Here is a 26,425-nt window from a genome sequence, read left to right as displayed (position 1 = left end):
CACATTATATTTTGTCTTAAGATGATTCTAAACAGGATGTCCTACATGCTTGTGTGGGAAAAATAAACTGTTTTCTAGCAATTACTTATTAAGAGTAGATGGCAAAATACATTTTGGATTTATAATTAGAAGGTATAAAAAGAAAAAATGTAGCAAAATGTACTACATAGTCTAAGGATCACAGATGTGATTCATTATTCAAAGTAATGTAAGTTTGTTAATCTTTGAAGCAATTCTGCAGTCTTCATTAAATTTTCATTGCAATCTATGTACCATTTATGTTTTATAAATGTCACAAAAAGGTCTAGTTTCAATTTGTGCTTGAACTTTCTATAGCCAACAATTTTCTCTACCAACACCTGCTGGAAATAACTTCACCCCTAAATATAATAAGCCTTTCCCTTTGGTTTGCATTTTGCTTTATGACCCAATTAACTTTAAATTAAGTAGACTTCATGATGAAAGAACACCATCAAGTTGACATATAAATAATGTTATAAATAAACTCCCAAAGGATGAGCGATGAAATTCTGTTACTGTAACCCATTTTTAAAAGTGAACTCCATGAGCAGAGTATAAATAGTCTTGCTACCAACTGGAAATTGCGTTCTATTTGTAACAGTCTAAATTGTGGTGGAAAGTTAATTTTACTTGTTCTTTAAAAAGAAGGGGGACATTTTAATGATGTGTCATATATACTGACCAGATCTAACACCAGTGGGAGCTCTGGTATGAACATTTTCTTCTGTCTTCACCTTAATTTTCACTATACTTAAACAAGTGCATCACATAGATTCATAGCAATTATTGTGGTAAAAATGCCCTTTAACTTTAGAAAAAAATGTTTAAGTGTCTTTTTTGTAAGAAAAAATACACATATTATATTATACACAGAGTTTATCATAATATTCATATATTTAAGGTCCTGGCGCAATAGCGTAGCAGCTGAGGTCCTCAATTTGAACGCTCCAGGATCCCATATGGGCTCCGGTTCTAATCCCTGCAGCTCCACTTCCCATCCAGTTCCCTGCTTGTGGCCTGGGAAAGCAGTCCAGGACGACCCAAAGCCTTGGGACCCTGCAGCCACACGGGAGCGCTGGAAGAGGATCTGGGCTCCTGGCTTCAAATTGGCTCAACTCCAGCCGTTGCGGTTGCTTGGGGAGTGAGTCAATGAATGGAATATCTTCCTCTCTGTCTCTCCTCCTCTCTGTATATCTGCCTTTCCAATAAAAATAAATAAATCTTTAAATATATATATTTTAGCAAAACTTCAGTTTTACAAAAAAATGTTAAGAGTATAGAGAGATTTAAAACATTTTAGAACAATTTTAGAGTGATCTCTATTATGCTGTAATGGGTGCAACTAATGAGCTAGTATTGATGTGTAGTTATTTTCATAGACCCTTAGTTAGGCTTTTCATAGTTTTTACATAATATACATTATCTGCTCCAGGTTCACAACCCAGACACTGCATTACATTTAGTAATCATGGCACCCTAGCCTCCTCTAGCTGCAACAGTTCCTTAGACTGTCCTTGTTTTAATAATCTTTGCAATGTTGAGAAACAGGGTATTTTGTCCAATGTCTCTCTAGTAGAAATTCTACAATTCCCTTATAATAAGAACGGAATTAGGGCCTATGTTGTAGCATAATGGTTGTAGTTGCTGCTCTACGGGTACCACTTTGAGTCTCAGCTACTCCATTTCTGATCTAACTCCTTGCTTACGGCCTGCGAAAGCAGCAGAGGATGGCTCAAATCCTGGGCCTGTGAACCCACACGGGAGACCCAGAAGCTTAAAGCTCCTCACGTCAGACTGCCCTGGTTCTGGTCTTGTGGATATTTGAGGAGTGAACCACCAGAAGGAAGGGCTCGCAGATTCCGTGTGATTTGTGACTATTGATACTGGCCTCCAGCATCTGGCTGAAGTTGTGTTTGTCATGATTTCAAATGATCAACATGCTCTAATTTTCAGGTTTCCCTACTGTTGTCTTTGGGAAGTCCCTACTCACATATGTCAGACACCTTGGGTTGTTGTAAATCTCATGAAATTGTCGAAGATGTATTGTATAGTGACATAGTTACTGCTTTGGTATACTTTTTTTTTTACTTTTTTTATTAATTATTATGCATTATGTGACAGTTTCATAGGCTCTGGGAATCCCCCCACCCCTCCCCACGCCCCTCTGGTATACTTTTAATTATTTTATCTTTGTCACTAAGATTGTGTTTACATAAGTATTTATATTGTGTTTTTATTACGCAATGTATATGCTACGTATCTGTTGGTTTTAGATTATACTCAGGCAATTTTAAATTATAAATTCATGTTATTCTTCAAATTTATGTTCTGCATCTGAAGATACGTGACTTGGTTCAGCATATTTGGTAAACTGTACTAGTTATTTAATTAATTAAAACATTGCATTTTTATATAGTCTCAACAGTCTGACATATGATTATTTTATGTATTTATCAATTGTGTTTATACACATATGTATTTATAGTCTGTGTTTATTATATTAAATTCATTTATATAATTTATTAATTTATCAATATTGTTTATTTCCTATAAAATTTATAAAGCTACATTTGTTTCTCCTCTATGTTTGGTATTAAAACTGAGAAAAACCTGGTAAAATTAAACGGACAGCAACTCCTTGTAAATTGTATGGAGAAGTGTGAATGTGTTCCTTTACATATCCATTCACCATGGAAGATTGCAGTATGGCATCTGTAGTCTAGAGATTCCATTGAGGAGTGTTTCACTGATTCCCTTTCTTTGCTAGTTAGACCAATCCTTTTAGTTTCAGCTTCACTGTCGGAACAATGAGGTAAGTTTTGTTTCTCCATGAACTTCTCCATCTTATATAACCTGTCAAATAGATGGCATAACTTATACAGCTATACATATAGCTTTATGATGTATCATGATCTCCTATCACTTCCTACTTAGTCTATTAGGCTATTACTGCTGCAAAAATTTATATACAAAACTGTCTGAAGATCTACATTTAAATTAGGATTATTCTATGCTCCTAACTATGCCTTCCCTTTTTATTTTTGTTTTTAAGGAATTTGCTAATATATTAGATTCTCATGGTCACAAAAATGCATTTAAATAATTACTATAACATCACTCGTGCTGAGTCTCATGTTAATGTGATATTAATGCAGAGAACATATCTTCACATCAATGACACAAATACATTGCAAAGGAACGTGTGCTTGTGTGTGTCATGAGGACAGATGGACAGACAGTTTAGAACATCGCAAACATGACATGTCCTCCTGACTGGAATATCATGAAAGACAAACAATAAAACATAATGTGTTAAAACATACATGCCAATTGAACCACAAATATAGAAAATGATTTATCTATATTAATGTATGAACAGGACTTGAATGAGCCATCAAGTGAAGTGGTTCTAACAGCAGGCAAAATTGGTAAGCACAGCATGGAATTTAGACTCAGAGTTTCTGCTTGAGTCCACCTTCCACCTCAAGACATTTCTCTAAGCTATTTTTGGCCTCTGTTCCTCATCTCTATGATGGTTTTAGCAAGACAAAATGAGTGTGTGTAGTGGAAACTCATGGAAAGTAATCCATTATGAATATGGCATTTCCTGTGGTTTGCAGGTCTTAGAGGCAGCAAGTTACAAATTATACATTTTAATAGGATGAAAGGTGCTGTTGCCCTGAAGTAATTTGGGATGGCTTGTGTAAGACAAAGTCCCAATATTTAACAGTATTGATGCAGACAGAGAAACAAAATATTTCTCTTGAGATCACATTTGACAGCATGAAAATGCGTAGAAATAATACTTAGATGATCAACACACTCTTAATGAGAGACTCCACTATCCTCAACACACTGCAACTAGTAGTAGTAAAAAAAAAAATCATTAGTCTTAACTAAATAAAAATGCCTCTTATGGATATTTCTGAATTTATATTAATACATATACTTGCATGCTTAGCAATAAAACAAAATATCAGTGTTTTAAGGTCTTGTCTTATAGTGTAGTTTAGGATATAGAAACATTTCCTTAGCAGATATTATAATGCTTCTTTGATATATGTGAAATGTACTTGTAGATTATAGGATTCTCCTGATACACGGAGCAGCAGACACATTCGTACAGTCCAATTTCTTTCCACAGGCCATCTGTCATCCAAAGTAAAATAAACGGCTTTCAACAATGAGGTTCAATCATAAGCTATGGAGACACTGGGGTTTTAAAGAGAGAATGCTTTAAAAAAAAAGAAATGAACCTGTAGTTGGAGAGAATGTGTCTGACTCTGCTGGCTCTAGTTTTGCCTCTATAGAATCTGGTGATCAAACGATTGATCAAGGTTTTCAACTGGTTGGATTCAATGCGTTTGCAGCATTAGAAGGCTCTGTACTTAGTGGTTGCCAGCCAGCTGGTGTATCCATGGTAGACAAAAATAGCTTCTTAGAACATCAAGTGGCCATCTGACCAAGTTTTAAAAAGGTTACTGGATCATGGACAGAAGTAAAGGGATAAGGGACCCCAGATATTCCCCAATCATCCCGGACTCATCCAGATGAAAATCCCGCCTCACAAAAGCATAAGTACAACCTCACAGCCCAATTCCTTTGCCCCTGCAAAAGCCTTGAAAATCTCAAGGACTTAACAGTTTGTTTGACTATTCACTTCAATATTTTCTATATTAGGTTAAAGAAAGAACTCAAGACCTGAAAATTCTTTGTAAATAACAATGAGGGCCCGGCGGCATGGCCTAGCGGCTAAAGTCCTCGCCTTGAAAGCCCCGGGATCCCATATGGGCGCCGGTTCTAATCCTGGCAGCTCCATTTCCCATCCAGCTCCCTGCTTGTGGCCTGGGAAAGCAGTCGAGGACAGCCTAATGCTTTGGGACCCTACACCCATGTGGGAGACCCGGAAGAGGTTCCTGGTTCCTGGCTCCCTGCTTCGGATTGGCACAGCACCGGCCATTGCGCTCACTTGGGGAGTGAATCATCGGATGGAAGATCTTCCTCTCTGTCTCTCCTCCTCTCTGTATATCTGACTTTGTAATAAAAATAAATAAACCTTAAAAAAAATAACACATGAGACTCCTATACTCATGTTTATGCATCATCCTATATAGTGCTTTAACAAAAACAAGTTTTAACACTAACAAGTGTTTATTTCGAATTTTTCTGAACAGATACTAAAATGTAAAGTTTGCAGTGTAATGGTCAGTTTCCAATTGATACCATTCCTACACTCTGCTTTCTCAGCCAGGTGCTATTCAAAGCACATTATACAAAACATTTTTTTGGGGGGGGGTGTGTGCAGGAAAATCCTCAACACCATGGTGAGGAGTGACTAATCTTTGTGTCCCACCCAGCGAGGCATGAGCCCATCCACACCAGCTCTTTCCTGTCAGATTCCAAGCTCTACTTTTTGTTGTTTGTCTATTTATTTTAGTTTTTTTTAGTTTGTATGATTGTTTGTTTGCTATGAGGGGTTTTCGAAGCAATCCCGATGGTCATTGCGAGGGAGAGTGGGGGTCCAGAGGTGGAGTCAGGCTCGGACCAAAGAAAGCTCTCCTCCCTGGTCCCAATGGACGTTTATTGTTCTTCTGTTTCTGCGGACCACTCAGGGCTTCTAGTTGTCTTTCCGATGACATTGGTTTCGGCACGGTAGTGTTTGGACTTCTTCCATCCCCTGTGGAAGCTCCGGTTGGGGGTGGGTGACCTCAGATTACTTGGCCTCCGAGGGCATCCAATTCCCTGTGGCCTCCTTGGCAGTTGGGATATAGTCCTTGTTGCTCATATTAATAGTTTGTGGTGAAGGTCTGGGAGTCTTCATGGTTGGGATCCAAGCTTCCTCCTTACCACCTGCTCCACTCTGGAGTGCCCCCCTGCTCCACGCACATGACCTCCTGTTAAGAGATTGTCAGGATCGCACCCGATTACAAGCCAGTCTAGATTATCCTAAAATCTGCCAAGATCAGCAAAATTATACTTCAACACAACAAATGGCTAAATACTAAAATGAAATAGACACGAGACAGCTGAATGGTACCTTATAGCCATTTCAAGGTATATAGCAGCCGGTCCTGTATATAAACTAAAATTGAAATGTCAGTGAGCTAATCATAGGTTGTGCTTAAGAACTTGCTTTTTTTTTTTTTTTTTTACATACTGGTTACTCACAACCATGTCAATTCCATAATGTTGCAAATTGCTGTTGATGTTATATTGGGACTCTTAATTGACTGGGATGATATTCTACCAGCTCTAACTTCAGACCAGAAATGGTCTCCCCAAGAAACTGTTCAACCCATCTGGACAAGAAGTAGCTGGACTCTATGCTTGGTATACGTTTGCAAGGAAAGAATCTTGATTGAATTTGTACTGTAATACTGCATCAAGGTGGAGGAATCCACCAGGGGGAGGGAAGGGGGAGAGGTGGGGGGATTCCCAGAGCCTATGAAACTGTCACATAATGCAAAATAATTAATTTTTTAAAAAAGCACATTATACAAACAAAGGGTGAAGAATAAAATCCCATCACAAGTTTTCATCCCCTGAAATTATCCTGGTCCCTCACTGCTCACCTGACTTACAACCATAAAGTGCTCAATTGTAAAATATTTGTCAAATGGTTCCAAAACACCTTTGGGATCTGTGTTTTCTTTCTAAAGAGTCTTTGAGATCTTGAACTTCTATTAGATTATTTTTCTGTTTTGAAAAGGCTACTGTTAAAACTGTAACTCATTTTCAAAGGTGAAAGGCCACTTAAAACTTCCACTGTGCCAATTAACTTAATGAATACGAAGAGACACTTTCCCTTTGCAAAAACATGGTTAAAATTTAATATAATTAGATTTTACTAAAGATGTGTGAATTTTAACAAGCTACTAACTGTTTTAACTTAGGTCTTATTTTTCTTTTCCTTTTCCTAAGTATATAAAAAATTATTTCCCCTTTTGCTCATCCATAATCTTGTATGAGGTCAAAAATATGTGTGATTTTTCAAATTATAACTGCAGTCACAGGGAAATGTCCCAGATTAAATTCATGACATGTGTTGCTCTGAGAGGGAATTCTTAGGGTATGAAATATTTTTATTAGGAAAAAATAGCATAGAATCAGTTGCAGTAACTGCTGAATAATGAGCACTGTTTCTCACAAGAATATACAGCTATTTAGTGGTAATAATGTCAATAAATTTTCAGGTGTGAGTGTGTATCTTCACTGTATCTTTTATCTAATACATTTGTGCCTGTTTCAAATCCCTACACTTGCATAATAAAAGAAAGCTAACATTCAAAGCAATCTTTATGGACAATTTTCTGTTTCATAGCTCACAGATAAGGGTTTCCATCTGCTGAATAAAAAAAAAATCTGTCAACAGTTCCACTTGATCAAAGAGTTTTTGTCAGCTATGAAAAGAAGGAAAATCCACAAATTTGTGTTCTGTGTTATCTTTTCCATTTTCTGTGAGCAGCTTATACAATTTTCATGTTTTCAAATTATCACAATAGTTTAACATTTAAATGCACTTTTGGCATATCATCCAGTGAACATTAGAGACATTTGCATTTTTTTATGTTTTTTAGCAGCTCAGTGATAATTTTCATCATCCTGCACCCCATCTCCCTTAAGCAGATGTAGCCCTTCCTTTATTGTACAACTATTCATTATCCATAGAAAGTTAAGTCACCTGACTCTGAATGATTTGCTCAGTAGACTTGAATAGCTCTCTGCTTAGTCCTTTTTCCCTCAAGCAAAGATATCAATGCATTTGGGCAAGAATCTGTCTGCCTGCAAACTAAAATAAAATCCCTTTTCTGTATGTGAAATTAAAATGACAGTGAGATATTAGACAACTTTCTGAAAGTTTTTTTTTCTCAGCACTTTTTAATAAAGTAACTAGAATGTCAGGTATTATGTAGGAAAAGTAAAAACAAGGACCTATGAAAAACTGTTTTCAAATTTTTCCTGAAAGAACAGAACAAAACTATATTGTTCTTTGTATTTTAGTTTTGAAAACATTTTGGGAAACTTTACTAATGATATACTTCTTCATGTTACTTTAAAATGATTCTTGATGTACTAATCTGTTTCTGTGACACATGTAAACATCTCATTTTAATCATTAATTTGTGTCACAATTACTACAAAATTCCTAGTACAAAAATAAAAATTTAAATTTTTTGAGATTCTTGAAATCATGTCAGAATTTAATGTGTGTAGGTTCACGGATATACTCCCACAGTAATTATATCATTGTTTTATTGAACCAATAATCAGTGTTCATGTTACTAATTCTTACAACTGAGCAAGGTAATATATTGCAATTATATGGTAATTTCTTTCATAATCATGTGTATTCATGGGAGTTAATAATTGTCTAACATGTTCACTTTGTTTTCTCTTAATTTAACTCGAGTTGCCAAAACAAATTTTTTCAACGGTAATTACCAGTGCTTTTTCTCTTTTAACTGGGGCCTGGATCTATAGTTCTTTAGGGTTACTGCATCAATTCTTCACAAGTTTCTACTAAGTCATGGCAGAATTCACGCTTCTTTCACCTGTTCCTGATTCTCTGCCTCCTCAGCTCCCTGTCAACCCACCTCACACACACCACCTTTTGGAAGGAGACTTCGAGGAATGCACCAACGACTTCCTAAAAATGAGAACATGAGAGGTAACTGTTCTTGAGATTGGCTGGACTAAAAATATATCTCCCTGCTCCAAACAGGGGTTGTGACTTGGGTCACAATCAAACCTAGAAATCATTTTGTACTAATAGATTGAGGGCAATGTTCTATTGCCTTCTGTTCATAGATGTTAAGGTCAGAATTAAATGCTTTTCTTAATACATTCTGCTAGTATGTGATGAGCACTTTTTTCTTCTCTGTAAGTTTTAGGGTGCTATAAATGTTAAACATATGTTTTAATCCGCAGGTTATACTTAAATAGGTGGTGTTCATTTCTATGCTCATTTCCCCTCCAAAAATTTATTATTTGTCTGTAAGTTTGCCTATCTTGCTTCTACTTCATCCAAGGTGCATGTATTTATTTTTTTTTTCTCCCAAACATCATCACATTGGCATTGCATTTCATCATATGAATTTGTGGGAGATCCAACAATCATGCATTGACTTTTTCAATTCTACATTGAAATGCACATGAAAGTAGGAAGTAGCAAAGCTAACGATAATTCACTCTAATAAAATGCATGCAAATTTTCAGATTTCACTTTCAATATCTCTTAGGAAGGCATAAGATTTTTCAATTGTTTTTTCATTCATGGATATATGGAGAAGAATGCTTCCTTAGGCTCTTCGTATATCTGAGAAATTCTTCAGCTTCTGTTTTCTCATAAATCAGCATCAGGTTGATGTCAAATCTCCCAGGCTAAACCTCTGAATGAATAAACAGAACACATTCCCCTGCAATAGGCCTTGCACAGGAAGTGCTATGCTTCATGTTAATCTCAAGTGTTAGAGTATTTTTGTTTTGTACATCTATATTACCTATTCTCTTGATTCACAAGAAAGAGTTTGTATCCAGAGCATTGTTCTATCTTCCTCAATGTTTGTCAGTCTATACAAACATATTTTCTGGAGGCAAATGCAGTTATTCAGTACGTTTGCTGAGTAGCTGAGTGAACAAGTTTAAGTCATTCAGGGTTAGTGTGTTGAGTTTGTTGATACTTCTAATATTAGTAACTATATGGAGTTAGATAATAGAGACACATTAGCAGTAAAGTATAATATAATAGTATAATTGCATGTGTGCACATATTTAGGAAAAAATCAATATTTTTTTTAGTTTCCTCTAACATTTTTGTAGGAAGGAGTTATTATATAACTAGTAATTATATGCTGTGCTCCTTACTAAAATATGGCCCTAATATTAAGAAGGAATATTTGAATTGATTTCTATGACTGACAGCCCCTTCCTTAGATTGCAGAAGAAAAAGTGGCATAGTAGACTTTCTGAGTTACAAAGAGTGTATGTGCTTATCTATTGAGTATTTGCTGAAATTATTTTGAATTTTTATTTTATTTTCAATTGATTATGTTGAAATATTGATATATTTATCTGTGATCTAGCTGTGTGGACATATTAAAACAAGGTAAAATTCTAAATGTGTAAGCTCCAAACTTTTACACACTAGAATCATTCCTGTGCTGCTTCTTATATCTTCCCTTTTTTATCTTCCATGGAAGTCAGTTCTTAACCCAATAAAATATTCATCTATTTTTCAACAAATATTAGCTTTTACAGTTTGCTGGTAAGTTTGACAATTATGCTTTGGTTCAATTATTTATTTGTTGCAGAGACACAACACAGCACCTTGTTGACAGTTAAGTACACTTATTGTCTTTCGTAGTTCCTGATTGGATAGGCATGATTTCAAAAGCATAGTGTGAAGACTCAATGAATTACTCTATGTATTTGATTTATGGACTTCTCTAAACTCAGAAAAGCTTAATCAATCTACTTTATAATATCTTGCATCAATAATATCCAGTCAATAGAATAAATATATGTTGACTGCATTTTATTTCAAATAGCTTTTATAAGTTCAGGAATGAAGGAATAGATCTTTTTTCATGAGGCTTACAATTCTAGAATATAAAGATCATATTGTGACAAGTATCATTGGTTGAAAAAAATCAGAGAAGGAAAATCAGAAAAAGGAACAATACAATGTCAGAAGACTAAAATGACAATGATGACAAGGAGACTAAAGATACAGAAGATATTTTTGGTAACTTAATACTTCTTAGACTTATGCTATATTTTTATAAAATACAGCTTTGTAAAATAAGTAACCATGTGTTTAGAAAAAGCACTAGCTTCAAATATCAATCTATCGTATAGACTGCAGTTAAATGAATAAAATGATTAAAGTAGTATCAAACAAGCTAATATTAGACCCACTAGTGGAATTCCTATTTTTAATTTCAGTAAATAATTTGAGCACCACTTGCATTTAGTTGAGCAAAGGTTTTCAAATTATTGCACATGTTATTTTAATATAAATGCAAGGATACTTCAAAATCTTCATGAAAAAAATAATTACCATTAAGCTCATTTTAGTTCAAAATATTGTTCAAATCCATGAGAAGTTTGTTTTTTCATAAAGGTTTTGAAGATCTCTTACAATTTTCTGGCTATATAAAATTTTGTTTGGGGTGAAGGGGGGAGAATCCCAGTACCTATGAAATTGTGTCATGTAATACAATGTAATTAATGAATAAATGAATAGAAAGAAAAAAATAAATAAAATTTTGTAGTATGTGATTTTATTTCATTTGACTTCACATGATCGAAATCTGGAAGAATAAATAAAGATATTTTCATTCTAATTAGTGTATTTTTAAATAATTTTGTAGCATGTTTATTTTGGAACAGAAGCATTGTCCTTGAAAGTGTGAAATTTGCCTCAATCTGTTGATGTCTTAAATGATTTCCAGGTTACATAACTTCCAGCCAGAGGTTCCTCTGAGCGTTAGAGCTGTTACCATGATGAGCACAGTGCAGGTGTCTCTAAAGACTTGGCTTACAGCAGCACCAAGGCATCAAGACACAGTAACTTAACCTCATCCAGCACATGAGATGTTCATTCTATATTTGCAAAGCAATTTATCCAAAAAGTTACAAATGTTACATAAAATTTGTCTTTTTCACAGGACAATGTTAAGCCACCCGTCATGTGCTGAAATCTTATTCTTATCTATCCTCTGAAATGTTAATTATAGATAGAAAACAGAAGATAGGGTAGAAGAGAAGACAGGAGAGGAGGTGGGGGAGAAGGTAGGGTATGGGAGAGGAGGGGAGAATTGGGGAATAGAGGGGAAACAAGTGGAGAGGAGAGGATATTTGCATTGTTACTGACAAAGTTGGCTGTTACTTCTCTCTCCACTCAGGCCGTTCTCTTTCCGTCCAGCAGTCTGTACCTTGTCTCTATGTCGGTCTTTGCACACAAGTGAGTTCTCAAGCACTATCTCTCTGACACGCTTGGTAATATATGTGGTACAATTACATTGCCACTGATAGAGCCAATGATATTATGTACAACAGCAACCACACATTACAAATTTACACTAAGATGAATATGGATGATAACAGATGTAGGCATAACTTGTTACATCTTGTGATTTAGTATATGAATTCAAATTGTGGTTCTGACTGTTCTAGTGAAAACAGTTAGCACATTATTCTTCCATGCATTTTCTGTTTCTTTCATTGATGCCCCTTCTTAATGTCTATAAATATATCTAAGACATTCTCAATTTCCTAATTTGTACATTAAAGATAAGTTAAGGATATACTTCAGTAACAAAACATTTTTTTTCTTTTCACCAATCACCAGAACCGTGATTCTAGACTCTAGTACACTTTACACCTTCTTTTTATTATAAAGATTTGGTTTCTCATTACTAAGTAAAATTCTTTATTAAACATATAAGATGAAAGTGCACAAGTTGAAAATGTGTAGTTATTTATTTGCAGACAGTGAGCATATCTGGAAACTACATCAAAATTGAGGAGTCAAACATTAAAATCCCTCCACAATCCTCGAACACCATTAGTTTTGTTCATTTTGTTTCAGCTTAACATAAATAAATCCCAATGTGTGAGTATGATATTGCTCAACATTATATTTGTGAGATTTACCAAACACTGTACTACATTGAAATGCATAGACAATAACATATATTAATATTTTGGAAAAGAAAGCCACAATTGTGATTTAAACAAGAGATGATAAAGAAAGTACATAATTAGGCGATGTTCATTTCAGTTTGAAAGTTCTTGGGCTCCATGACTAGGCGCACTAGATGAAAGAAATGATAGGTTTGGGAGAAAAGATAAGAGAAAGGAGAGGAGATGAGAGGGGAGGGGATGGAAAGGAAAGGGAGGAGAAAGAAGCATTGTTACTATGTAATTGGGCTACATACTTGATACTACATAATTGGGTTTACATCTGCAAGTAGAATATTCATTAATGTAAAAGCTACATGCTTAGATTGATACAAATGTGTTGCACTGGAGTCTCAAACACTAATACTAGGACTGATATGGCAGTTTTCTGAAATAGTGATGAACTTAGCATTCTGTGTAGCTTATTATATCTGCTTTTAAATCATAAATGTTATGTAATCTCCTATTGAATACATGATGGTTATTTTCCTGGGAAATACACTTTGTGTGAGAATATTAAATTATGCAAAAAATATCTTCACTGTATATTAAAAAGAACGGAGTGTTCGGTAAAGAAAACACACTTCATCCTTCATTGTGTCTTCCCTCCTTGGGTGCCTGGTGTATGCAAGGTGAGGACTTCAGCCGTCAGGCCACTATGCTGGGCCCTCTCTTTTCCCTTTTTTCTTCCTTTTTCTTTTTTTTTTTTTACACTATGAAGCAGATACTTTGTAAAGTAATAAAGATACAGGAAAACACTTTCTGATGTAGTGCCCTTTGATTTCCCAAATTTCTGACTCTCTGCACTTACCTTTCATGAGAAGTTCTGCCCAATTATTGTGTGATCATAAATACATGTGTGCGCATCCAAGGTGCACCCAGGAAACAGTAACAAGCCACTCTGCTTGGCTTGGATTCCCCATAGCCACACAGTATCCCCATGTCTCCCCTTTCACATACCATTCAACACAGTGAATCCAGCTATAATTTTCTCCCTTCCTAGGTGATATTCTGTTCCATACAACAGTGGCTTATCCATTTACTGTCCTATTGTGAGCCATTTGTGTTACTTTGAAATACCATGAAAATTCTGCAGGTCTTTATGCTTCTTCTTCAACATGTTAGATTATGGAAGGGGCTTATATTTAACATTTATAGAAATTGCCAGATGCTTTTCAATGTGTTTGATCTTTTACAATACTATAGAAAAATATGAGAGTACCTTTACGCTTTCACCTCCCTTTTCATTTTTCACCATTTACTTTCATGCAGAATTGTTGTCATAATTTATTGTAGTTATGATTTAGATGTCTTTAACAAATTGAAAAGCTAATTTCAATATACTTTTGTCACTGTTGCATTATCCTCTAAAATTTCTCTTGAGGTCTTTGTCCATTATGTAGCAGGTTTGCTTCTTTATTATTCTTTTTATTAAAAGGATTCTTTATGTACTCTTGAATATTTCAGGCAACAGCTTTTTTTTCATTCTGTGATTTACCTTCTAACTTTATTTCATGTATATTTTATCTGTAGTCAATAATTTCTTACTTTCCTTTTTCATTAACAACTTCTACCCTTTTAGCCAGTCTGCAGTATGTATCACTACATTATGAACTGTAGTCATCATGCTAATATTAGATTGCCAAGCCTGTGCATTGTACCCCGATTGTAAGTTCATTTCCTTAGGCTCTGCTCATTTCTCTCCTTAGTTTCTCTCATGCCTCTAATAATCACCATCTTATTCTGTTATATGCAATTAACTTTTTTAAAAAGTACACTATGTAAGTGATAAAATCTAGTATTTTCTTTCTTTTTTTTTTGTTTTTTAAAGATTTTTTTTACTTGAAAAGTTTACAGAGGAGAGTCAGAGAAATATTTTCTGTCTGCTGGTACACTCCCCAAGTGGCCACAAAGGCTGGCGCTGAGACAATCTGAAGCCAGGGCCAGGAGCTTCTTCTGGGTTGCCCATGCATGTGCAGGGCCCCAAGACTTTAGGCCATCCTTTACTGCTTTTCTAAGCCATAAGCAGGAAGCTAGATGTAGCAGTCAGGATACGAACCAATGCCTATAGGGGATTTTGGCACGTACAAGGCCAAGAATTTAGCCACTGAGGCATTGCACCAGACCCTTTTAATCCATCTTATTTAACTTGGCATAATGACTTCCAAGTGTATTCATAACTCTGTAAATAATTGTGCGTACTTCATTTTCAAGATCAAGTAATATTCCATCGCATATACCACATGATAAAAATGATTTATCTATCAATGTGTATTTAGATTATTTCCATTGCCTTATTTTTGTGAAGGATGCTGCAATAAATGTAGGTTTGCAGAATTTCTAATGAATTGCTGATTTTGTTTTGACACACACACACACAGAAGTGGTTCTTCTGAGTTACACAGTTGTTCTACTTTCATGTATTTTTAAGAATATTCATATGCTTTATTTTTACCAACAGTGTACAAACATATCTTATTTTTCCCCATACTGTTACCAATTGCTTATCTTTTAGGAATAGTCATTGAACAGGTATGATGTGATATTTCATTGCCGTTTTAATTTGCATTTTCCTGATGCTTGGTAATCCTGAGTGCACTCTCACACAATTTTAAAACACGATTTATTAGCAAATCAGAGTCACAGTGGGGGGAGGGAATGAGAAGGAGATATCTTCCATTGACTGGTTCAATCTGAATATAGCAACAATGACTAGGGTTGGACCAAGCTGAAGCCAGCAGCCAGGAAACTCACATGAGTCTTGCGCAGAGCAGGCAGGGAACCCAAGCCTGGTGCCATTTTCCCCAGGACATTTGCCAGGAGCTGGATTGGAAGTGAGCCTACCACGACCCACACCACTGCTCACATGAGATACCACTGTTCCATGACACAACGCCAGCTGCTTCACAGGGTCATTCTTATGTCTTCTATGGGAAAAGATGTATTTAGCTCCCTTAAACATTTTTTAATTGTGGTGTCTCCATTCCACTAATGTATTGTGAGTTCTTTGTATATTTTGGGTATTAATTCTTTATCAAGTACATAATTTGCAAGGAATGTATCCTAATCCATAAACTGTCTCATTTATGTTGATTATTTATTTTCCTAATCAGAAGCTTTCTAGTTTGATGTGATGCCGTGTGTTTATTTCTGCTTTTGCTATAAGAACTTCTAGAAAAAAAATCTTTGCCATGGTCAACATCAAGAAGATCCCTTATGCTTCATATATAAATTTAGGATTTCAGATTTTACATTGAAATCGTCAATCTATTTTGAGTTAATCTTTGTGTAAAACATAATACATACCTCACATTAGCATTCATTCATGTGATTATCCAGTTTATTAGTCACATATTTTAGACATGATTGCTTCTCTATTTTTTCCCTTCTTAGTGCCCTTGCCACCAGTTTGATGACAAATTGCTTTTGCTTCTGAGCTCTCTATCCTGTTATTTTTGTGTGTCTTTTTATGTCATTGACTACAATGTTCTAATAGGTATAGCTGATGGTATAATATGAAATCACAAAGTGTGATATCTCCACATTTTATATGCCCTTTCATGTTGTTTGCCTATTTAAAGTCTTTTGTGGAGCCTAATGTGTTTTTTCTATTAGTGTGAAAAAATATCATTGGAATCTTGTTGCTGACTGTGGCAAACCTATATATTGCCTTGGACAATATGGGAATTTCAACAATATTAGTTCTTCCAATCCACAAACATGAGATGTACTTTTATTTATCTTTGCATTCTTCAGTTTCATTTATCAATGTTTTATGGCTTTACACTTTTTATTTCCCAATACGTAAATTTTTGCTTTGCTGAAAATACAGGTTAGTTAATTCTACAATTAAAAAAACACACATTCTTACTGTTTTTTTAAAGAAATCTGTAAATATATAAAAGTACTGAGGGCACTTTGTTATATTCTGAAACCATATTCTTTTGGCTTCCACTTGTGATCAGTAATAAAGTTATTTCATACTTTTGCTTGACATGAGAGGGGATTAAATTCAATGTGTTTTTTTTTTTCCTATCTCATTCAGCTATCTAGTTTTCATAGCACTATTATTTGAAAAAAATCTCTTTTTTCTAAAGAAATATATTGGCAGCTTTATTGAAAAAAATCAGTAGAAGGATGGGAAGCACAAAAAATTGGCAGCTGGAAAAATTTATCAATTAGTTATTCTTCCGTCTTGTAGCTCCAGCATCTCATATGTACACCTGTTCATGTCCTGACTACTCCACTTCCCATCCAGCTCACTGCTTGTGGCCTGGGAAAGCAGTAGAGGATGGCCCAAGTCTTTGCAACCCTGCACCTGGGTGGGAGATTTGGAGGAAGCTTCTGGCTTTGAATAAACTCACCTTTGCCCATTTGCTGTTACTTAGGGAGTTAACCAGTAGGTGAAGGATGTTTCTCTCCATTTCTCCTTCTCTGTAAAACGTGCCTTTCCAATAAAAATAAGTACATCTTTAAAAAAAATCAGCCGTGTAGTTTTATCTCTTCAGTTTCTTTGTGTTGTTCCATGTGTCTCTGTGGTAATAATTTGCTCTCTTAATTATTATACATATAAGTATAAAATCCAAGAGTATCATTTGAAGAAAATCTTTATGAAAATGAAAGTTGAAAAACCCAAGATATTCTTGAAATTTGAATAGCCTGGCTATTGATACCCTGCTTGGCACAAAATTCAATGTATCTCCTATTCGTGTTTTATTTTCAAAAATTGCAACATTCAAAAAAATTTTAATGGCTTGTAAATATTTTATAAAATGTGTAACAAATTTTAAATCACAGACAAGCAATCAGAATAACATGTCAGTCTTTAAACCCATTCACACATCTCAAGTGCTAACAAAACTTGGAAGATTGGTATTTCTTCCATAAATTTTATAGTTGACCCATGCAATGATTCAACCTGAAGATTTTGTTTATGCAAATACTTCAACTTATAATTCGTTGCCCCCTAGATGTAAAATGATAGATCTTTTTTATCCTCTTCTTGGTTGAGTTTTAGGAAATGCTGTCTTTGAGGAAATGGATGACAATTTTGACTAGAGATTTTTTCCCCTATTTAACGTTTTTCAACTAGCTTTTGGTTACATCGATTTTTTTTTGAGTTTGTTGACATCTGTACTCAATTTCACTTTTTTTTGACTAATTGTCCATCTGACTTACCTTAGTTGGTTCTTAAAAATAAATGCTTAAACTTGTGGTAGGAGACATTGTTCCTTTTATAATTTAAAAATATGCTACTATAAATTACCCTGAGGTTACGTAGCAATAACATTTAATTTATTGTATTCTTCTTATAATTCATTTAAGTATATATGATTTTCTTTGATACTTCTCTCTGTATTATAGCTTATGCGGATAATATTTTTTTACACATTTTCAAGTAGTTTCAATCTCTGCAGCATGTTTAAGTTACTCTGTTAATCAGTTGATTAGCAGAATTTTTTTAAAATGTTTTTCTTATATGTCTCATAGACACTTGTTGAAAGCTAGATAGTAATATTATGGCTGATAATCACTAAGGAAGGAATTGATTTTTATGATTGGAAATGTCCCTTCCTTTTACTGGGCATAAAGGGAAGAGTTCTCTCAATCAAGTCAGGAATTGAGCTTGATTTGATGTTGATTGTTCCTAAGGTGACCTTCAGTATAGCACAGGCTTCACATTTCTTTGGGAATTTCTTTACTTGTGGTGGGAGTTAATTTTTCAGGCTTCTTTCTGCTTTTCATGGAAGCTTTTTCATGCTGTTTTAGCAGCCTGAGTAGAACATTCATTACTGATGTTTCCTCAAAAGTTAGTTACTCTGTGATGTCTTTTCTAACCCCCTCAAATTTACTCTTACTATATCTTGATTGAAAATCAGATGAAATTGTTCCTTTGCCTTGCTTTATCCTGCAGTAGATTGTATGCTTCATTTCACCTTATAAAGGATCTTAGAAAAAGATGGTTTAGTGAATCACTGGATAGTAACTTAATGTATGGAGTGATCAGAGTGTTATTATTAAGTGTGTGGTTACTTGACACATCATGCATATGTGTCATAGACACACTCACTAAAGTGATTAGTAACATGCATGGTTATTGTGAGTTTAATGGTTGAATTTATGCTTACTATATAAAACAGCCAAAATAAAACCTCTGAAAACTACCTCATAGCTAATATTTCTATGAAAATGTCAGTTGAACAACTCTAAATGCTTGATGTAGATAATCTTGCTTCATCTTGACATCAACCATGTAAATCAAATATTATAATTAATTCCTCCCTCTATGAATTAAAAAAAAGAAAAATAAACAAAGCCAAGAAAGGGTATAGTGATTTAGTCGGGGGTGAAGTAGCCTCTAAATGCCACTGTGAAAATTCAAACCAAAAATTTTGGCTTCAATGTGTTCTCCTGATCACCTCTTCATTAGAATCACAAACAAAACAACCTCTGGGAAGGTTTTCTAATGAAGAAAAGACAAGAAATTATTTTAGGTTGAATAGTCTGAAAAGTAGCATTTCTTTTCATCATGCTTGCTGTTTTCTTAGTCTACCTAAAATCAAAGCTATTTGGATGAGTGGGGACAACAATTTTAAAGATAAGATTTTTGTGCTGAATTGAAACCTTACACTTAAATATTTAGTCAAATCCAACCTTTAAATTCCAACACATTTTTAATCTATTCAACAAAGTTATCTTAAAAATTGAATCATTAAGAATGTAAATAGGTTTCCTTTATTAGTTGCTGGTGGTGGAAGGCAATACTAAATTTATCTTTTTTGCATTAAGGCTGAAACATACTGGGTGTGCCTTGAAAATTGTTTAGCTGAGGCATTGGAATATGTATTTGTATTTGAAATAAAATATCGCTTGCCAAAACACTCAAATCCAGGAACAGGATTAGTGAAACCCAATAACCAAGTTTTAGATATTCAATTGGCAAAGAAACAAAACATTGCGTGCTGTATTTATATCTCAATTTCATTTGACAATTAATTTCCAAGTATTTTCTAAAATCCAGAGAGATGAATTAAAACAAAATTTAGCAGAATGCATGCACTAAAAATGTTTAATCGATGGAAACACAGGCATTATGCATTTCACACACTTAATTATTCTGCATGAGAATGTGGCTCAGATGAGTTCTTCCTTTCCATTAGGATTCACACATGTAGAACTCTTTCAATTTTCTATGACAATTCAATAATCTGGTACTCAACATATTTAACTTGCTTCTATATGTTTTATATTTTGCTCATTCATAAGTTTGACAGGCAGACTGAAAGGGAGTGAAAGAAATCCAGGGAGAGACAGAGGTGTTCCATTTGCTGGCTCCATCCTTGAATGCTCACATGCAGGTTGAAAGCCAAGAACTGCACATGTGCTGTAGGTCTTCCATGCAGTAGCAAAAACCCAAGTACTTGAGCCATCATCTGCTGCTCCCAGGAATGCTAGAAGGAATCTGATGGGAACTGGAGACAGGACTCAATACCAGGGATTGATATGGGATGTGGCATCCCTAAATGGGGCATAAGCTATGAAATCTCAAAACCTATCCCTATACAGTTCTTTTTATTTTAATAAAGGCATGTATTTTATTTTTAGAATTTCAATTTCATTATTTTAAAATCAAATTAATGTTCTTGCACGTGCCATATTATCATGGCTATCCTTCCATTTCATTGTTGCCCATCTTTATGACTTTGTATCTTAGAATTCTATTGATAGTGCTGAGTGTTTAATTGTGGGGAGATAATACTTTAGGTTTTCATGCTATGTAGTACTTATGCTAACATGTTTTCTGAATTTGGTTTTGAAGACTAATCTTTAGAAGGCTCCATCTATGAAAATCTGCTGAAAGTTAGATACAAGTGATTCCACATTTGGCGGTCTCTTTTGCCCTGTGCAGACCTGGCATTGTCTGAGGCCCATACTCTTCATGGTCTTCACTTGCAGCTTGTATTCTGATTGAGTCCAGAACCAATTTCCAGTGTCCCAAAGTGACAAAATCGAATGTTGCAAAAATCCAAGAAAATTATCTGAAATTCCAAAATACCTACCAATATTTTCAACTTAAATAAAAATAATTTGATTTCTGGCAAGGCACGATAGCGTAAAGGCTAAATTCTTCACCGTGAACACACTGGGATCCCACATCGGTGTCGGTTCTAATCCCGGCAGCCCCACTTCCCATCCAGCTCCCTGCTTGTGGCCTGGGAAACAGTTGAGGATGGCCCAAATCCTTGGGATCCTGCATCTGTGTGGAAGACGCAGAGGAAGCTCCTGACTCCTGGTTTCAGTTTGGCTCAGCTCCGGCTGTTGAGGCCACTTGGAGAGTGAATAATCAGACAGAAGATCTTCCTCTCTGTCTCTCCTCCTCTTTATATATCTTCCTTTCCAATAAAAATAAATAAATCTTTTAAAAAAATGCAGGTGCCTTCTGCTGTGAGAACCTGGATTTGACATCTGGCCCTTCATTCATTAAAAAAAATATATTTGGTTTCTAATGATTTACTTTATACTTTGAAAATTGCAAAATATTTTGAGAGTTGTGCACAACTTTGCAGCTTTTCAGTGAGACTATTTTATTATGTATTCCAATTCACTTTCAGCAGTAGTCTGTGTGGGCATTTAGCATAGCTCTTAAGACATCTCACAGGGGAGGGTACGTGCTGTGTCTGGGGGAGACAGAGTCCTGCCTGTGGTGTTAGCATTCCACACGGTTGCCACTTTGAGCCCGGGCTGCTTTGCTGCCTCTTTAGCTCCCTGCCAATGCACCTGAGAAACAGCAGAGAATGATCCGAGACCTTGGAGTCCTGCATCCATGCACAGGAAGAAGTTCCTGGCTCCTGGCTTCTGTCCAGCCCAGCCCTGGCTTTTGGGGGCATTTGGAAACTAAACTAGCCAATGGAAGTTCTTTCTCTCTCTCTCTCTCTTTTTCCAGATCTTCCTTTCAAATGATACAAGAATCATAAAAACACACACAAGCACACAGCTCATGGATTACCCACAGCCTAAACAACAGTGTCTGGATTTGCATTGCAGCTCCACTGCTGATTCTTGCTTCTGGATAGTGCACTTCATGATAGCAAGCATGTCACATCTAGATTAGAGAAGTTCCTTCCATTAATGTGGAGTATTTTGATTGTTTTGATTCCTGACTTCAGCCTAGCCAGTCCTCCATTAAAAACCAGATGTCCTAATTTGATTTTTACACAATTTTGCTTCTATTTCTAGTCTGTACCAGATTTGCTATGATTAGCAATTTCCTCCATATTGTCATTTAACTTGATATATTTTGGTACCTAACAAAAATCTCTTAACAGTGATATCTGTTCCTTTTCTATTGCAATGTTTTTGTCTGTTTTGTTCTTTCACACATTACTTACATATCAATTTTTGTGAACATCTAAAATACATAAACCAGATTTCAGAATGGACCCAATACATCAAAATTTTGTGAATAAACACACACCTTGCTATATAACATTGAAGCACTGTCCCACAAGGGCATGTTGAACATCACTGTCTCTTGGCACTTAACTTACTCATGTGTTTTATTTATTTATTTATTTATTTATTTATTTATTTAGGCTAATGAGATGTGAATGATGTGATGTAACCAGGGGTGGGAATTGGTTGGTACATTGAGCCCCTTATGCTTCTGCTATTGCCAAAGTAGTGTAACTGTTCTATTACACTGTTCTCCATGAAAGGAGAAACACCTGAGCACTGCCACCCTACAAATTCATAAATACAAGTAACCTAATGAAAAATAATCAGACTCAGACTAGCTAAGCTGAGGTCTACATCCAGAAGAAAAACACAAAGTGTTAATTTTGTATAATGTCATGTTCTTTGAAGTTTATTATGCACTCTCAAAGCAAGTTAGCATGTATGCAAAGAATCTTTTTTTTTAATTACACTGAAATAAATTTAACTGAGTAACATGATAACATAATAGTCACAGGCAGTTTCTTTTTCTTTTTGTAATATTTATTTAGTCAAGTTAAAGTGTTACAGAGGGAGAAAAGAACAGGGAGAAACGGTATGAAAGTGGGAACGAGAGAGAGAGAACTCTTTCACTCATTGGTTCACTCTATAAGATGGCAGCAATGGACAAGGAAGGACCGAGTTGAAGCCAGGAGCCAGAAGCTTCTTCTTCTTGGTTCCTCAGGTGTGTTGTGGAGTGCAAACCTCTTGGGCCATTTTCCGTTGCTTCTCTGGGGATATTAGCAGAGATCTGGGTTGGAAGTGAGGCAGTCAGTACAAGAATCGGTGCCTTTAGGGGACAGTGAAGTCTCTAGCCATGGTTTTATGTGATACACACAACATTAGCCCCTAAACAGTTTCCTGATGTGGACAGAGCAGCAAAGATGTCTCTAATATTAGAAAAAAAAATAGTTGCTAAAACAAAATGGAACTAAACTGGACAAAATAGAAGCTAGAAATACCTTTTATCTGAAATGTAATACATTATTATGATAAAATATACATGCTTTTCAATTTTGTATTTTAAGCTGAAGATAGAAAAGCATATATATGTATATATGCAAAATAAATTATATTCATTTTCCAATGAAGCTGGAGACTTACTTTCATTTTGTACCAAGATATCATTGCCATTTTGTAATTATTTATATGAAAGTTAAATTGGAGGTATTAAGCAGGGAGTTTAAATATTTGAGCCAGTGTTTGATGAAAAGACAGAGACCTCCATTGGGTGACATTAACAAGTAAAGTCTCCTAATTGGATCTAGATTAAAGTTACTTAAAGTCCACTTCACTTTATAAATTATTCTCTTAGGCACTGATCGATTAAAGGAAATAAAGGCACTCGTTGGAGGTTCAGTTTAGGTTATTAACTGTCCTAATTATTAATTGTCCTTACTTATACCATTGCAATGTTTTATCCTTAAGGGAGATCTGAAAACAATAAATTGATCTGAAGACTGCAGTCTTGAAAAACATTGGTTGTAATTTGCACATAACTATGTTAGCCAGTACAAGTTAGCTGGCTGCTAATCCGTAGAAGACCCAGTCTATTCCTGAACAATTCTATTTTTCCTTTTTTAGAATTGTATTTATTTGTGATGGAAAGATCAGATTTACGGAAAGAGAGACAAAGATCTTCCATTTATCAGTTCACTTTCCAAATGCGCACAACAGCCAGAGCAGAGCTCATCTGAAGCTAGGAGTAAAAGTATGTTTAGAATCTTCCATGTGGGTGCAGGGTCCCAACATTTTGGGCCATCCTCGTTTGCTTTCCCAGGTCTCAAGCATGGAGCTGGATGGGAAGTGGAATAGCTGGGACAGGAACCAGTGCTCATATGGGGATTCCAGCGCTTCCAAGGTAAGGATTTAGCTACTGAGCCATTGCACCTGACCCCTCACATAAATGACTATGATGAAATGGTTTTTGCAATGCTGGTTTCTCATTTTAATCAGTTAGTTGCACAATTCTCAGACTTAATATATTGTTATTTGATAATCTCACCTGTTAAAAGTTCCAAGCTCAAAATGCTCACCACACTAGGACAACTATGAATAAATGGTTAGCATTTTTAATATGTAATTTTTAATGACCTACAACAAAATGATTTTACTTTTACCATAGCTTGTGTTTCAATCCTAGGCAAGTTTGCAATGAAGGGGGCTGCTAAGTCTTGAGATAGATGTTGGTCTTTAAAAGCTTGTTATACTTCTTTCTCTTTTTTTATGTTCAATAAAGCTGTGAGCGGATTTGATACTCTTTATGCAATAAACTTCTGTAAGTATATGCTTTGCAGGCAAGCATTCAAAAGTAGACAAAACAGAAGAATAAACCTGATGGAAGTCACTTCTGTGTTCACTCCCTGAGATTTTCTTCAATCGGTCCTCTTGCAGGTTGTAATCACACTCAGCTAACTAGTAGATTTTATAAATAGAATCATTTATAATATAATTCTGTTGTGTTATTATTTTATACAAGAATGTCTCCAATATTTTTCTTGGCGAGGGCAGCTCTCTCAGCTTCTCCTTTATTTTCTTCCTGGAGAGAGATGGTGTACCCCTCTCCATGGGATTCTGTCAGAAGAGCAAGAGCACAGCTTCTGATGATACATTGCCCCTCATGTTGGACGTGAACTGGAGAATATGTCACTTTAGCAGTACTAGTGGCTACTCAGCTGTGCTCAGGGTAGCCAAGCAGGAACACAGCCCCAGTTCCATCACATCTTCTGATGGTCCAAAACAAGTCAGAAATGGGGATTGCCATGTAATCTTTCCATTTTTGAAATCTATGATAATTCGACACTGTTCAAATCACAGAGCACACTCTAGGACCAACAAAGTATCCTGTTGGCCTGGCAAGTGTAACCACAAGTCAGGTGTTTTAACCTCTGGGGTAGGATCACTGATATTTATCTTAGTTACAAGATATTGGCCTTTAAAGGGGATTAAAATAATTTTCCAGAGTTACCTACTGTTGTTTTGCTTCTGAGGAGATATTCCTTTCACAAATTTCGCAAGCTGAATAATAGTAAAAATAGAGTTTAATGGATATACAGTTAATTGAAAAGAAAAATAAAATTACTTTCCTACTGAAATAAATTCCTGATCTAGGACATAAACTAATTTACAAGTATAAAGGACATCTTCATTTTTCTAAATCAGGCCCTTAAGAACGATGTTCAATAATGGGAGAATCATTCCACCCTTCATTTGCAAGTGAATTAGCATAACAAAGCAAGCTAATGTGAGCCTTCAAAAGCTCTGATTAATACATTAATCCTGGTATTTTACTACCGGGTTTGTTTTGGCAAATAACTTCTATAACAAGTTTCTCATGTTTTTCTTTGGAAATTTTAACTGTTCAGGTTCTATCTACTGATTGAGAAAATCACAAACTTTGAACATCTGCTGCCTGAGTGTGAGTCTCTGCTCACACAGGTCCAAGGCCTGTGCTGACTGAGATGTTCTTATTTTCAGTTTTTTTTCCAACGGCAACAATTCCAGAATCACTTCCCTCTTACTCAATTCTCTACTGCTTCATTTTTGAAACTTCTTTTTTCATAATTCTTAGGGTTTTATTCTCTTTCTTTTTAAGAGTATTTCTTTTTATTGCAAAGACAGATATATGGAGAGGAGGAGAGACAGAGAGGAAGATCCTATGCCTGATGATTCACTCCTTAAGTGGCCACAACAGCCGGAGCTGAGCTGAGCTGAAACCAGGAGCCAGGAGTTTACTCTGGGTCTCCTACACAGGTGCAGGGTCCCAAGGTTTTGGGTGGGGTTCAACTGCCTTCTCAGGACACAAGCAGGGAATTGGATGGGAAGTGGGGCCACCGGGATTAAAATTGGCGCCCATATGGGATTCTGGCACATTCAAGGTGAGGAATTTAGACTTTATGCTATGGCGGCAGACCCTACAATGTTCTTAAAGAGCACATCAATACTTCATTGCTGTGTGTGCACACGTAAAACACTTAAAAGGTTTAGGTTTAGGTCAATTTGTGAATAGTTCTGAATTCAGGCTCTTCTTTGCGCAATTTTCTTAAGGACGTGGTAAATCTTGGAGCAGAGTCTAAGGATCTCCCCGCTTGATACCTTTATGTCCACAATGTCACTAGCGAACAGTTTGGGTCACTTAGTCTAAATTTTGGTATCTTACAGAATTTTTGAAACACACAATTTCAAAATCACAAAACTAAAGGAACAATAATCATAATTTTAAAATTTT

The sequence above is a fragment of the Ochotona princeps genome, chromosome 18, assembly GCF_030435755.1.
Source record: "Ochotona princeps isolate mOchPri1 chromosome 18, mOchPri1.hap1, whole genome shotgun sequence".
Lineage (NCBI taxonomy): Eukaryota > Metazoa > Chordata > Mammalia > Lagomorpha > Ochotonidae > Ochotona > Ochotona princeps.
Note: the sequence above shows the minus strand (reverse complement) of the source record.